Source organism: Sceloporus occidentalis, unplaced genomic scaffold (genome assembly GCF_023333645.1).
Source record: "Sceloporus occidentalis isolate IW3139 unplaced genomic scaffold, rSceOcc1.0.p SCAF_5, whole genome shotgun sequence".
Lineage (NCBI taxonomy): Eukaryota > Metazoa > Chordata > Lepidosauria > Squamata > Phrynosomatidae > Sceloporus > Sceloporus occidentalis.
In genome coordinates this window covers 74,149,884-74,166,342 of record NW_028316985.1, presented here as the reverse complement: position 1 = coordinate 74,166,342, position 16,459 = coordinate 74,149,884, and the positions used below count along the sequence as shown (strand labels likewise).

The window sequence follows — 16,459 nt, the reverse complement described above, 5'->3', positions numbered from 1 at the left end:
AATTAAAAATTATGCATTACTCTATCATGGGGCTTTCCCATTTGATAATATGGAGAAAACGTCAATGGCATTATGCAGAGGACATATCCAAGGGTAGCTGTGTTGGCCATACAGCAATGATGAAGAAGTCAGTGGAGTTTTGAAAGCTTGTGTGATGTATTTTGTGCATTTTTGGTTGACCCTATAAAGGTATTGCTGTTTTGTGAGTTTTGGATGTTATTGTATTATGCAGAGGAGTGATGGTTGACCATAGCAATAAGCACTGAATTACCAAAAAGAACAACCTTTCTACAGTCTGCATTTCTACACAGATTCAACAAATCATTTTGCCTGGGACAATTAGCTGTTTTTATGTTTTTAATATGACTATAGATCACATATTTTGAAAAGGTAAATGACAGATTAAATTAATTTTGTTCAATACACACCATTTCTTTAAAATATCATATTTACTTTAATTGAATTAATGCTTTTTAAATAGACCGAGAAATGCTTTTAAATGTTACGTCTTAAACTTGCTGATTAATGTTTTAGGGAAACACTCACCCACTATATGTTGGAAAGCTACCATTTTCTCTTTGGGGAAAGTGGTAGAAGAGGCAAAAGCAAAGTATTTTCTTTGCATCACAAAATCTAGTATTTCACCTGCTAAAGTTGTGTGCATATTGGTAAGCTTTTGAGTAGTCAATACAATAAAATTACTTTGTTTCTTTTGTCCATTCCTCTTATCAGAGCTTTAAAAAAAAAAACTTTAATTGGAGTGTATTGGAGTGTATCTAGGCAGCTGCATCCTGGACTGACTTCATTTTCCAAACAGTTTTCAAAGGCTAGTGTTACACATTATAGTAGTCTAACCTGGATGTTAATACCATGGACAACTGAGGTCATATTTGTTGTTGTTGTTGTTGTTGTTGTTGTTGTGTGTGCTTTCAAGTCATCCCTGACTTATGGCAACCCTATCATGGGGCTTTCTTGGCGAGATTTGATCAGAGAAGATTTACCATTGCCTTCCCCTGAGGAGAGATTGTGACTTGCCCAAGATCATCCAATAGGTTTCATGCCCAAGCCAGGAACTGAGTCATATTATATCTCCATTTTTCTCATATTATGTTATCCCCACCCACACATTTCTAGGTAGAAGAAAAATAAAATTTAAAACATACCTGAATAGTTCAGTTTTGGAGTAGTTGTTGATGTATGCCTTCTAAGAAATTTAATCTCTTGTCCAAAACCTGTATTTGTGCATTTTGTTTCCAGATATAAAAATTAATCTCCATTCGCGTAGCCGAGATATTTGCTAAAGGCAATGGAAGATTAAAATTTATGTATAAGTATATCCAGAGGCTAAATTAAAGCTCCTCAAATACTTTCCACTAATTATATTTTCTAATGTAGGATTGGCATTAATAAATGAATTTAAAGTGCAGTCCTGTACAGGATTATTCACCGAGTTTAGTAAGATGTATTTTCAGGTAAACACACGTAGCATTGCAGCTTTACTTTTCTACTAATCTTAGATCATTTCGTCTAGTTTCACATTTTATGGCTGCCAGCTGGGTATTATGCTATGTGCTGTTGTCTCTGTATGGAAGAGAGCGGCAGAGGGACAGATTAATACAGCTGCCTGCCTTTTTTTATTCTCTTTGGGATATGATAGTCATCGAAATCCATTATATATTTAGTAGGGAACTTATCACACAGATTTTATAACATGACTTACACTCTCCCGAAGCCTAATTCAGGCTGCATCCTGGTTTTATCACATGGTTTTTGTCTCCCAATCGGCCTTCCAAGGACAGCCGTGTCCCTTAAAGTGCTTTGGCAGCCAGTTTTCCAACTTTGAAAGTCGGAATGCATACTTTGAGGATATGCATGATACCCTGACTCAACCACTATCAAAGGCCAATGTAGTGTACTTCAGTTGTCTTTTGTGTAAATATTTTAATGATCTGAACTTTTCTGATACATATTTGGGTTTGGGTTTGTATTTGCTGAAACAAAGTGATTTATGCACTTAGTGATTAAAATTTAATTTTTATTCATTCTGTAATATAACACTGTTTTGCAAGCCTTGATTCTGTGAAAACTTCTGTTTTCTTTTTTCTCATATATTTTGTCACTATGTACATGTTTAAATATCCACCTTCTTCAACTGAATCCCTTATTATGTCAATACTAGTTAAATACCTGTCATTATAATGGGCACTATAGGGATATATATGGAGGGAAAGCTTGTAGCATATAAATGATCCTGTAGTACTACATTATGCAGAAGACTTTAAACAATGTGGTGAAAATCAATGGTGTGGTGGGTACAATGGTGACCAGATTTACTACATGACCCATATGGCTGCAGAACCTGAAATAAAGTCCTTTCCTGCTCTGTATTTCTAGTCCAGATTGTATTTCTTTGTTGTGCAAACCTGTTACTGATGGATAAAAGTGTAGATATAGACATTAGGTTTCAAAGATCAGTAGGAAGTGGGGACTCCCTTTACTGCTACTCTAATTATGGATCCAGCCCATATTAGTTAACATTACCAAAATGAAAACCTTGCTATAGGGGCCAAAATATTGTTATGATTGCGTTCTCACAGTCTGAACCTGAAAGGAAATATCAGTTACATTTTACTATAAAAATACTATACCATAAACATAAGCAAAGACAAAAAGTACATAGACAAAAATGAAGCAAAAAATTCATTATGTCAGGTATTGGGCTGGATGCAGTGTTAGCAGATGCATTAATGAAAGGAATGAGACTTACCTTAGTAAGGGCTCATATAAGCACATTAATAGCAGTGGGGCTATTCTAATTATGGATCCAGCCCATAGTAATTAACATTACCAAAATGAAAATCTTAAGATCATCATTATAATAATAATAATAATAATAATAATAATAAATGTATTTGTATCCTGCCCCTCTGAGAACAATCGGGGCGGCTAACAAGTTAAAAATACAAAACATATCAAATCCCTAGTACCCCCCGCCCCCTTAAAAAGGTATTAAATCTAATAGAGAAATTAGATGGGGGAGGTGGAAAAAAGCCAAAACAAACAAGAACTGCATCCAAATTATCTTTAGATAAAATATTGGTAAGATAAAATATTGATAAGAAGGAAAACTAAAAAAAAAGAGGAATGAGTGAGAAAAGGGGTAACAGTCAAACAACAGAATGACAAGACAATAAAAGATTATAGGCTCAAGAATACAAAAATGAGGCAAAAATACAGGTCAGTTGGAATGAATGATGTCCTTGAACTTGGTATGAAGCTTAGCTAAAGGTTACTGGAAAGTTGTACCAAATTTTCAAATTTTTGCAATTCACCTCTCTTCTAGGAAATCAACCAACCGTAGGCCACAAAAGGTCTCTCCTATCTTTCAGCCAATGCAGTGCTAGCAGAAAATTGGTTTTCCACTGAAGCAGTGTTAATCTCCTAGCCACAAATCTGGCTGGACCAAGAAAAATACCCAAGCAGGCTTTTTCTAGAGTAGCTTTCCAAGAAGAAAATAAGTAGGCAAGCTGAGAAAACACCATGTTGGCAAAGGCTGGGCTTGACTGTGACTGGTCACTGGACATGGTTCAAGGCTAAGATTAAAGTTCAAGTAGTAAACAGATCCTCCTATTACAAATCCCAGCAGCCCTATTCAGCATTACCAATGGTGGGGAATGATAGGAATTCCAGTCCAGCAACATCAGGGTTCCATTATTCCCAGCCCTAGTTTCATCTCATCTCAACATGCTTTTAATGTGCAGGCAGTTCTTAAAGCATGAGCATCAATTCAGTTGTGAGTACAAACCATACCCTCAATTTTGTGTAGTAGAGACTGAAATACTTCAAAAAGAGATCCAAAGAAATGCATATCTAGTTTTTCATGTCCAAAGAGACTTTGGCTTGTGTATTCTATGGAAAATCTACCTGCTGTTCACATACCAATTTGGAAACTCAGGAAATTTTGTGTGTGATTTGGTAGGGGGAGCTATAGATTTATATATTAATTTTTGAAAGCAAAATAATCACACGCACACCAAAGCCAAAGGCATTCCCAAGATTGTGAGAATATCCACAGTGAGTCTCAGTTAATACTCTTGGCAGCTAACTAATGACTTGAATATTAAGAGAGGATTACATTCCAATAGGCTGTAGCTGGAAATGAACCTGGCCCAAATCCCTGGTTTTTATGCTGCCAGTTCTAATCAAAATCTCCTGGATCAGAAAGTAATAGATCTTGTGGGCTGAGGGGATCTCAAGAATCATGAAGGTAACTGCCTCTGTGAATGCTTCTTTAAAGTGCCAGGTTTCAGAAGATAAGCAAAAACATTAGATACCACATATATGCCTGATATGTTTACCAAAACTTGTTGACACATTACATTTTCCCTACCTTTTTCTCTTGTTTTATTCAATTCTGTCATTCACATGCCAGAATCTGGGTTATTAGGTCACAGGGCATCCTGTTTGTTAGATGCCAAATAGAGCAAACCCATTCAATCAGTTGTTGATTAATGAATCAACAAATCAGTAAATCCCATTGATTCATGCGATTTCGGTAGGACTAATAAAAGGATTTGCCATATCAAATTTTGATCCTTCCCTTCCTTCATAGACTTGAGTGATTTCATTTTCCCCTCACAAACAGCTACTGTGAGCTAGGTTGAACAGCCACATCTTCCCCAATTTGGTGCTTTCCATGTGCTCTGGACTTCGGTTTCTATCATTTCCAGCCAAAATCCAGCAATAGTGATGAATTATGACAACCAAAGACCAGAAAATCTGAAGGGTATAAGATTGGGGAAATCTGGGGCTGACTATGACATGGACTCAAGATGACTTTGTGAACTTTATGGTGCAGAGCAAGAGTTCAGACCAATATCATTACAGCACAACATTGCATCCATTATCTTTATTTTAGGATGAAATTACTGTATATTAAACTATATAATTAATTTGTGTATAGGTCAAAGGCAGATTTTGGGATGAAGCAAAGGAAAATGATGCTGAAGAATGTACAAAATTCTAGCAGGAATAATTGTGTTCAGCCTAAAGGCTGGATGGATAAGGAGGGAAGAAATGTAAATTATGGTTGTGTGATATAAGTGACCAGGCATGGGCAGGGCTAAGAAAATGTGCATGTGTGAAAAAGGATGAGGAGGTAAAGCAAAGAAAATGGCAACTATGGAGCTTGACAGACAGCCCCAAAAGGACGGGCTGGAGCCATCTATTTTTGCTCTCAAGGGACACTGCTCGTGTGGCCTCCCTCCATGGGTTCTATTTTGTGGGCACGGCAGATGCCATGAGTCCGCCATTGGTGCACTGTCACACGTCAATGATGCAAGTGCTGTGCCGCAATGTGCAGATGCTGCACTGCACCTGCGTCATCATTGTGGCCCCCATGTGGACAAGGCCAAGCCATTATGGTGTCGCTGCTCAAGTAAGGCTCAAGACCATGTGGTCGCTCTGCATTCCTGAGCCCTAAAATCGGCCCGAGACTGCCACTTTCAGGCAGTCTGTACCGGGCCTATGTTAGCAGTGATGATAGCCTTTAACTTTAATGTGATACCTTTGCCTAATTTTAAATCTGAAAAGCTGACAAATATACAAATCTTATTCAAATCCTTCAAAGTCCAGTTCCTCCTGGAACTCCTTTGAGAAGTGCCCAACAGCTGCTATTTCTGCCATTTTCACAACCAGACATTTATAAAGCCCAGAAATGGCACTGCAGTAGAGAGAACAGAGAGGGTTTGGTGCTTCTTTTAGTTGCTCCCTGGGCAGACTAAGCTCTTGCCTTTCACCACTCTACTCAGAGAAGGTGGGGGGGGGGTCCTTTTTTTGGATGAGTTGAAGTACAGTACTTACATGGATAAGGCGACCCAGTTTTTCTGGGTCAATTTTTTTAAACTAACATTTCTAGTCTTATACCTGAGTATATACATTAATCATTACACCCGTGACACATTTGCTGGGCTAATTTGTGCTTCAGTCTTAATATACATGCAGTGCCAACTGGAAAATTGCGCTCCTCTCTTGACTGTCAGAGGAGGCTCGGCTATGTTCAGTGCTTCAAGGGCTGGTTTGATTTTGAGTTTTTTAAAAAATCTTTTGAATTGCAGAACCATATGAAAAGACTTCTTTGAACTTGTACAAGGAACAAAAGCTTGAAGGGGATATTGAATTATGTGCATAAAAATTGAATCCTCTGACCCCCCCAAGCACCTTGGAGCGTTTTTTTAAATGGCCGGCATTTTTCCAAATCTTCATGTGTGGGTGTGACAGCATGGATGTCCTACTTGGAAAAGTGGTTAGCATGTTAATGAATGCAGTGCCTTAGGGGATATTTTAGTATCTTGACTCAAAACTAACACACACACACATCCCTTGCAGGAAAAAAAAAAGAGTTTTGATGCATTTCTATAACAGGATTTTTATCTGTTACCAGAAAGGAGACAGATTTTGGCATTTGTTGTTCTGGTTGTTAGCATCCCATTAAAATGACAAAGAAGGTGGCAGTTAGCAATAGCAGCTTCTTCAATGGCCTGAGAGTTATTGTGTCTTCTTAATAAATGTCTGGTGTACTCCTTGCCTAATGACATTGTTGGTGATTACCAGCCATTAGGCTACAGTGGTGTGACATAATAAGGCTACACTCATTAACCTTAATACTGGTCACAAGAGTAAGTGGCTTAGAGATGCCCTCTGTGAAGTTACATCTACATATTACAGCAATTAATTGTAACCTGCCTGTTTTCCTAACATGTCTTGTGTCACTTCTCTGGATCTAAGGATCCAGGTCTCCATAAATGGGTATCCAGAATTAGTAGGTCTTTGCATAATGGTTCCTAACATTCAGACCTGCAACTTGGATTGGGTTATAAATTGCCCTTGCCTCAAAATGGCCAGAGATTATGTGGTATATTGAATATGTTATAGAACAGGGTTGGGCAACTGTGAGAAGTCAGGGGGCTGCATTCCCCCCCCCCCCCAGGAGATATTGGAGGACTCTACAATCCCATGCAAAAAGAAAGAATAAAAATGTGTTTTATCCCCCAACATATATTGGAGCTCCAGAAGCCTCTTGTTGAGAAGGCCCTTCCGGAGTTAAAATTGTTCAGAGGCCTAAAACAGGGTAGAAATGCCCCTCTATTTTGGGGACATTTTTGGGGGAGGGGAATCATTTTTCATCTCAGGGAGGCCCTGAGGGTCATTAAACAATTCATGGACCACACTTTGCCCACTCCTGCTGTAGAATATGTATGAAGTTGCCCATCATATAAGTTACTGTACTCATATCCAGCTTGAGGGACAACTTATGGTTGTCCTCTTTGGAACCAGGCTGCTGGCCTATGCAGGGAAAGCTGGCTATCAATAAGAGGTTACCAAAATTGCAGTCCTGAATATGTGCAGGGCGATAGGCCTTTGGTCTGACTCAGCTGTGTTTTACAAAGTAGCTTCCAATACAAACCAAAATATGACCAAGAAAATATCTAATTCTTCCCACACTTTGAAATTATTATTATTTTGAACCCATTGTCTTTCATTCTGAATTTTAGTGGGTCATTTCCCCCCCAAATTTGAATCAAATGATGAAACTAATGTTTAATGTTTTTACTGTTGGAGTAGAGAACAGTTTCAAGTTGAATCACAGTGTTTAAGACTGACGTTCAAAATTTGTCAAGACTTTGGAAACATATAGACACCACTGAGAATATATTCCAACTCGTGCACTTTCAAACACTAAGTTCTAATATACTTAATATTTCTTTCTCTTGACAAGGGAATGGCTGTCAATTCCTGACAAGCAAAGAATGATAGCTCTGAGGTGTTGTTTGACTACAGAATGAGCACTCAGATTTTAGGATTATATATGAGAGCCTATGGATTAGTTTCCATTTTTGGATGTCGTAGGGTTCAAACTGGAACTTGGAAAGTTAAAAGTAATTATTTACAACTACCGTTTCGAGCCCCAAGAAGCAGTTGGATATCATTATAGCTCAGATTCTCAGAAAAGTACTCTTTCAAATTTCCTGTTTTTCAGAATAATTTACCAAGATGTTTTGAGTAATTTCTAATGCAAATTACATTTGCATTCTACAAACCACTGGCCCACAATACCAAACACACTTTCCTTCCAGACACCTTGTTGTCACTTCAGCACACAATGGAACATGAACCAGCTCTTCAACTCTGTGATTAAATTGAATTTACTGTATGCCACCCTGAGATCCCTTGATAGAGGGCAGGATATACCATTCATGTATAAGTTGAGAGCAGGTTTTGGGGCCAAAATTATGATCTGTAGATAAGTCGAGGATAAAATGTAGGGGCATGTAACAAAGACTGTAAAGGATGAAGCAAAGGAAAATGATTCCAAAGAACTTACAAAATTCCAGCAGGCATAAATGTTTGTCATCACCCTAAAGGCTAGATGGTTAAGGAGGCAACTACTACCACATATTCCTGCCACAAGGAAAAGCCAGAAGCAGTGCCCTGGCAGAGAGAGTAGAGAGGGTCAGTGCTTCTTTTAGGTTCTCCCAGGACAGATTTAAGGACCAGGCCAAAATAAAACTGCTTTGGGCCACTTTGGAAGTGTGCTGTTTAAATGATGCATGTGTCCTAAGAAGCTGGAAGCTGTGCCAAAGCCATGCTCCAATCCTTTGGGGCATCTTCTAGCCTCTTAAGATGCATGTGTCATTTAGATAGCATACCTTCAAAGTGACCCAAAGCAGCTTTATTTTGGCCTGTCTTTTTGGGCCCTAAGTTCTCACCTTTTGCCACTCTACTCAGAGAAGGAGGTGCTCTTTTTTCTTCGTCTTCTTTTAAATAAGAGTTAAAGTGCATCAGGTCTTTATTACAGTTAACAAATCATGCGGCATAATAGTAATCATCATCATCATCAACAACAACAACAACCCCAAACATTCCAGCAATTATATATATCTTACACACCCATAACCAAAAGTGTGAGCTCTTCCTATTGGGAAATACAAACAAATCACATTAAAATAAAACAGGGGGGGGGGGGTAATTTAAATGCAAATAAATAGAATTTAAAAACAGCTTAGTAAAATGTGTTTAAAATTCATTTTCTGATAAATAAAAACCAAGTAGCTGGTTACTTCTAAGTAGGGAGCTCTGTGACAATGCTAGCTGGCTCACCCAATAGCCCAGAACTCTCTCGGACCATGTAGTAAGTTAATCCTATGTGTAATATAATGTTTTCAGAACCGTTGCCCTTGTTTATCCCATGTGACTTACTGATGGACGTCTAAACATGAGGCAGCATTCTCTGCCCATAAAATAATGTTTCTCTTCAAGAAATGTGTGGATCTTTTGCAGGATAAGTCTTGAGCTGTTAGTCTAGGGGTCTCCTTGGGGCGAAAGAGATAGACAGGAAAAAGCAGTTCCATTAAAACTCTTGTTTTAATATAAAGGTCAATTTTGTCCCATTTTGTGTTGCAAAAATGGTTTGAAGATCCCTGTTTGAAATTGTGCTTGTCAGAAACAAATGAACAACCAGAAAATGTGTCATGGACTGTGAGAAGTTTTATGATAAGGTTTTTTATGATAAGATTACTCCATTGAAGAAATATTCATGGTGAAATACAGCCCCCCTCTACATCTACCTATGTTTTTGTATAAGTTTTGTCACTGAAGAATAATTGTAAGCTCAATATGTTCATGTCATAAAATTTTTGTTATTGTTTTACTTTTTCATGAGTATGGAATATTACATAACTCTGTCCTGTTTTTGCCAATGTCCCGTTTTGTCTCAAGGAAATGTGGTCAACCTAAGCAGAAGCTTTCATATACATGGCCTATTTTATCTGATGCAAGAGTTAAAGGAGACTTGGCTAAAATTATATACCAAATATAGAAGTTCAGAGTACCTTAAATGAACTGTAAATTGAAATTAGGAAACCAGGTACAAAGATGTCAAGTGAAGTAAAAAATTGGATTGCATAGTATTGGATGTTTGGACTGAATGTTTCTGGTTATCTATATATTTGTTTGTTATATGTTTGGTTTAACCAATGTGATATATGATGTTTTCTTCTGAATGAGAACTAATAATTTTTTTAAAAAAGTTAGAAACAGAGCTATTAAAAACTGATGATGATGATGATGATGGAAACCAGAGAGAGATAGTATAAGATGTATGTGGCCTGTGTCCATTTGTTTTTGCCGGGTTTCCAAAAACAGGGTGATCAGAGACCCTCCTTTTCCAGAACTTGTCCTCCATTTCAGCCATCAGTCCAGGAGGAATTTCAAAATGTCCTCCATTTAGACTACAGAGGCACGAATTTATATTTCTATCAGTGTTTCGAGCTTTTCTTTGGTCACGTCCTCCATTTTTTTTGAAGGTCTCACATTTTGGGGTGTCTTGTCCTCCTTTGAGGTTATTAACATCTAACCCTTCCAAAAACCAGAACTACGTGTCCATTTGGCCCCACCACTAGAGCTGCATCCACACTACAGAAATAATCCAGTTTGACACCAGTTTAAATGCCATGGCTCAAGGCTGTAGAATTCTGGGAATTGTAGTTAGGTGTGGCCCCAGAGTGGAGTTCGAAGGTTAAGGCTGTGGTTGCACTTTTCCGAAACTCTGGGCTTGGCCTCAAGGTGGTGACTGGATGTCCTTTTTTTCCAAGACATGCCCTCCATTTCAGCCTGCTGTCCAGGAGGGATTTCAAAATGCCCTCCATTCTGAGCCTGACTAAGAAGCATGGATTTATATTTCTAGGAGTGTTTTTAACATTTTATTTTGCAATGTCGTACATTTTTCATGAATGTCCTCCATTTTGAGGTGCCTCACCCTCCTTAGCGGTGAGGACATCTGGACAGCCTGCTTTGCTTAAAGCGCGGGAACTGTGGGCAGGAAAAGAAGGTTGCTGTTGTGTGTCTTGACAAATTGTTTCCTGCTTATGGCAACCCTAAGGCAAACTTCTCGTGGGATTTTCTGGGCAAGGTTAGTTCAGAGAAGGTTCCAGGAAGGTTAACAACAACAACAATGTATAACATCATGCAAAACTCACAAGACAGTGATACCTTTATTAGAACAACCAAAATGCACAATATACATGTTGCAAGCTTTCCACTCCACTGGTTTTCTCATCAGGCAAAGGTGTTAAAATGATACAGGAGAATATATATATATATATATATATATATATATATAGAGAGAGAGAGAGAGAGAGAGAGAGACATGTTAGTCTGTAGAATCAGTATGTAGAGCAATTTTGTAGCATTTTTGAGACTAACTAAAGAAATAAATTGGCAGCATGAGCTTTCGTCAACTTCAGTCTACTTCCTCAGATGCATTTGGTGGAGTGGAAGCTAGGCTCAGACATATATATGCCATTGGTATGTGAGGATGTCAATTGAAATTACAAGTCCTTTGTGTAGTATGGAAATTTAACAATAATCATTAGTGCACAAAGCCATAGGAAACTGGTCTTTCTGAATGGGGATGAAGTGGGAGATCCAGTTTTGCAATGGGACTAGCCTGTGGTGAGGCTAGATGCATCAAATACATCTGAGGAAGTAGACTGAAGTCTATGAAAGCTCATGCTTCCAATTTCTTTCTTTCTATTAGTCTCAAAGGTGCTACAAGATCTCTCTATGTACTGATTCTACTTCCTAAAGTTCAACTTCTAGACTGAAATCCACGAAAGCTCATGGTACCAACTTCTTTCTTTCAATAAAAAAAATCCACCCAACAAGTGATAACTTTATTGGCCAACCAACACACACACTATACATCTTGCAAGCTTTTGAAGCTTGACTGGCTTCTTCATCAGGCAAGGTGTTACAAACCAAGCAGGAGAAGAAAACCACAAACAAAACTGAAGAAATGATGATGAGCATTTCTCGATCAAGGAGTCATGGCTAGGGTTTGAGTATTTTGCCTAAGCAAAGCTACCATTCATCTTGGGTTTCTCTAGCAGAGGGATGTTCTTTAAACCTCTGCCAAACTTCCTTCCTCTTGACATGCTAACTGAGTCTGAAATGCCAGGTAATGAGTGTTAAATGTTCGCCTCCCATGTCTTTTATTTTCATTCCTGAAATCTGTGAAAAATACTTCTTCACAGGAAGAGAGAGAGAGAGAGAGAGAGAGAATAACTTTTTGAAAATAACATTTTTAATATATTTTTTTGCATCTAGTTCTTGATGGGAGAGAAGAAAAAATGGGCTTGTCACAACCCTCGTTGCCACCCTCTGAGGCTGAGAGAGTGTGACTTGTCCAGGGCCACCCGGCCTTGGAGTGGGGAGGAAATAGGAAAAGGAAAAGCGTCCCCTTCCCCTTCCTCTTCCCTCTCGAGGAGGCTGCAGTTCCCCTCGGCTTCCTGAAGATGGAACTTTCTCCCCAAAACTGGGCCAAGAAGAGGGAAAAGGGACCACTCCGGCCTTTGAATAACCAACACCTCCCCAGGGAGAGCAAGGAGTCCGGAAAAGACTCGGAGGCTGCATCCGCACTGGAGAAATAACCCGGTTTGGCCCCGCTTTGCCTGGCTTAAGGCTATGGAATTTCAACTCCCAGAGTTCCATAGCCAAGTCTGAAGACACTTCCACTTGAAGACCTTATTGAGTTCTCTCTCTGTCACACACACAGCTCTCTCTTCCTCTTTCGCTCTCTCTCACACATTCTTTATGTCTCACACACCCCTCTCTCACCCATAGACACTCCTTTTCTCTCCCACACATTAACAATCTCACACACACACTCTCTCTCACACACGCCTCTTACATACACACAACCCCTCTCCCACATACACATGCCACTCTCACGTACAAAAACACTCCTCTCTCTCACACACACCTCTCACATATAAACACCCCCCTCACACACATTAGCAGTCTCTCTCTCTAACACACACACACACCTCATAGCAAACACTCCCTCTCTCACACACACATTAGCACTCTCTCTCACACACAGACACACCCCTCACACATGAACACCCTCTCTCTCTCTCTCTCTCTCTCACACACGCACACACACACACAACTTTCTCACACATAAACAGTCCTCTCTCACACACACATCGAAAGAAGCCAACAATAGGCTTACAACAAGGACAACGACAATAACCACTCTGGGTTTGCCCCCTCCTCCCCTTGCCCAGCCCCAGGGGGCTTTTGTTTTATTCCATTCTGCCTCCGAAGAAGACCAATATTGATAAAGCCCTGCTTGTGGTGCAGAGAGGAAGGAAGGAGGAGAAGCAGCAGAGCAGGGGGAAGAAGAGGGACCCTGGTGTCCTCAGGCGGCCTTGCAAGGGGGGTGGGAGGCAAACGAGGGGAGGTCGAGGGGCTCGGGCTTCTCTTAGATCCCTTTCCAAGCGCCCCCTCGAATTTTGTATATATGTATGTAGGGGAAGGGAGGGAAGAGAAGGCTTGGTTTTAGTCTCCCTCCTCCTCCTCCTCTGACTCTCCTTCCTCCTCCTCCTCCTCCTCCTCCTCTTCTGCCCATCCTGGTCTGTCTCTCTGTCTGTCTGCCTGTCTGCTCCGGAGTGGCTTCGGAGGGGACTCGGGAGCCGGGCCAATCGCAGTGGCGGCGGCGTTGGGGGCTTCCCTGGCAAAGGCAGGCTGGCCTTTCAGCACCACGGAGAGCGCCACAAGTGCGGAGCCCCGGAGGGAGGGAGGAAGGGAAGGAGGGAGGCAGGAGAGGCCCCGAGGAGATAGATGCCCAGACGGTGAGTCTCTAAGCCAGGGCAAGGAGGGAGGCAGGGAGGCAGGGAGGATCTGTCTGTCTGTCTGTCTATCTAGCTATCCATCCATCTAGTTACTATCTATTCATCCAGCCATTCGTCCACCTATCTATCTATCTATCTATCTATCTATCTATCTATCTATCTATTTGGGGGACCACCAGAGAGACCCCCTTCTCACAGTCAGGCCCCACCTGGAATATTGTATCCAGTTCTGGGCACCAGAATTCAAAAAGGATGTGGAGAAACTGGAGCATGTCCAAAGGAGGGTGACTAAAATGGTGAAGGGTCTGGAAACCATGCCCTATCAGGAAAGACTCAGGGAGCTGGGGATGTTTAGCCTGGAGAAGAGACGGTTAAGGGGTGATATGAGAACCCTGTTTAAATATTTGAAGGGATGTCATATTGAGGAGGGAGCAAGCTTGTTTTCTGCTGCTCCAGAGACTAGGACCCTGAGCAATGGATGCAAGTCCCAGGAAAAGAGATTCCACCTCAACATTAGGAGGAACTTCCTGACAGTAAGGGCTGTCGGACAGTGGAACACACTCCTTCCTCCGAGTGTACTGGAATCTCCCTCCTTGGAGGTCTTTAAACAGAGGCTGGATGGCCATCTGACAGGGATGCTTAGATTGGGAGTTCCTGCATGGCAGGGGGTTGGACTGGATGGTCCTTGTGGTCTCTTCCAACTCTATGATTCTGTAATTCTTCCCAGTCACTGACCAAACCACAACTTGGGAAGCGCATGCATCAAGTTGGCAGAGTTTGGCCTCAGACACAGAGAGAGAGAGGGAGAGAGAGACAGAAGGGGATTTTTATTTTGATTTTTTTTATTGGGCGGTGGAGGAACCTCTCTCTCTCTCTCTCTCTCTCTCTCTCTCTCTCTCTCTCTCTCTCAAGGAACCAACCCCTTCCTCAGAGGAACCCGATCCCTCCGGATTTAAACCCCAATCAAAGGGATCCCGAAGCAGGCTTGAAACCCAATGCCTTCCCAGAGCGCAAGCCCTAAGAATGAGAAGAGCAACAGAGGATGGGAACGATAGGGAAAAGAAACCTCAGATTGTGGAAAGAGAGAAAGAAATAGAGGAGGGGGGGAGCAACACCCATAACTACCCTCCTCCTTTCTCTGGGCCGCTAAGCAGGCGGTCTCCCCTCTAAGTCCCAACCAGGCCTGACCCTGCTTGGTTCCCCAAGGGCTTCTCCCTGCTGCCTGGGTGGCCAAGGAAGAAGAGCAAGGGATAAGATGCTCCCTGGCCTCCCTTTTCTTTCCCTTTGGAAGGTGGGGTGGGGGGGGGTTCCTCTTTGCTCCCCATAAGTTTGGGTCTGAGAAGGGGGTTTGGGGATTTGGGGCTGCGGTGGCTTTTTGCAGCAGTGTCAGGATCGCCCTGTTTTAGTCCCGATCTCCCAAAAAGGGGGGGGGGGGCAGAGAAAGAGAGGGGGCGGGGAATCAGAGAGAGGAAGAGAGAGAAGAGAGAGGGAAGCTTGTGGAGTGGAATTACCTAATCCTCCTCCTGGATCCTCCTCCTCTCTCTCTCTCTCTCTCTCTCTCTCTCTTACTGCCTCTGAAGTCCCGGCTCATCCTTCGCCGATCCTCGCAGAGCCATGGACCGGCCAGCTTTGCCCATCGACTGGGGGAACCGAGGTCCAGGGAGAGGTCGGTGTCAGTCTCCTCGGGGGATCTGGGGAGGAGGGAGGGGTGGCCATCCAGGAGAGAAGAGGGGGACCCACACACTCAAGTTTATGCCATTTGTATTTCCTTTTGAATGGAAAGAGGCGCCCGGTATCCACTAACCACACCTTGCCCGGCAGCTTTTGGTGTGGAGGGCGACCAAAGGGGCACCTGGGGTCAAGGGATGACCCAGGGAACGAAAGGAGGGGTGGGTCTTGTTGTTGTTGTTGTTGATGATGATGATGATTCAAAAGTCTAGGATTCCCCCATCCTTTCCATCCTCTGTTGCCATTCTTGTTTCGATTTGCATAAGAGTCTATACTCTGGAGGTTGCATCCACACTGGAGAAATAGCCCGGTTTGGCACCACTTTAACTCTTTCTTTGGCTCAAACCGAGCTATATCTCCTCTGTTCCTTCCTCTGATCTGAGGATTTTTCTATTTAAGTCCCTTGATCCACTTCCTCTCTTCAGCCCCTCCGGCGCCTGGAGGAAAGAAGCTAAGGCTGTGTGTGTGTTTGTGTCTCTCTGTGTGTGGAGGGGAGAGACAAAACCCCCAACCCACCCTGCAGGAAAGAAAGAGAGACCCAAGAGGCAGGTTGGTTGCTTGGTGGGGAGGTCTGTCCCCAGAGGCTCCTTGGAGCTGGTGGAATAGCTTGGGACTGGCACGTGTGCTTCTTGATATAGAGGCAAAAGGATTATATATATATATATATATGTGCCTTCAGGTGGTGTGGCTGGTGATTTAGAGGAAGGGGAAGCCAGGAAGCCCTCTCCATCCTTTGATCCCAGAGAGAAGCCTCCAAAAAGCCAGCTATATATAGCAAAAGAAAGCCAAGCTGTCTGCCTAGGAAACCTCATCCCCTCTGGAGGTGTCTCATCCACTGCCTTCCTTTTTCTTCCTGTGGCAGGTATTTTCAAGGCAAGGAGTTGAAGGGGTCCTCTTTAACCCAGGCACACGAAATCCATGCAATAACCCAGAGGTGTTCCTAGGAAGCGTGCAAGTTCAGGCAGGGCAGGGAGGTCTTTGCCATGAGGAACCAGCTCCTGACCTGTTAGGGAATTGAAGATTTTCATTCCCTCCAA

General features: G+C 42.0%; 1 protein-coding gene across 4 annotated transcripts in view; it reads left to right on the top strand.

Annotated features, from left to right (window-relative positions):
* The first annotated feature begins 13,647 nt into the window (after positions 1-13,647).
* LOC149312325 (metabotropic glutamate receptor 8) overlaps positions 13,648-16,459 on the top strand; it is a 627,813-nt gene continuing 625,001 nt past the window's right edge. For 3 of the 4 annotated variants that reach the window (XM_089524401.1, XM_089524399.1, XM_089524402.1), the window contains exon 1: positions 15,253-15,360. The gene's annotated coding sequence lies outside the window, so the exon portion shown is untranslated. Of the gene's footprint in view, positions 13,695-15,252; positions 15,361-16,459 lie in introns of those variants that run through there. The other variant, XM_089524400.1, reaches the window with a different exon arrangement.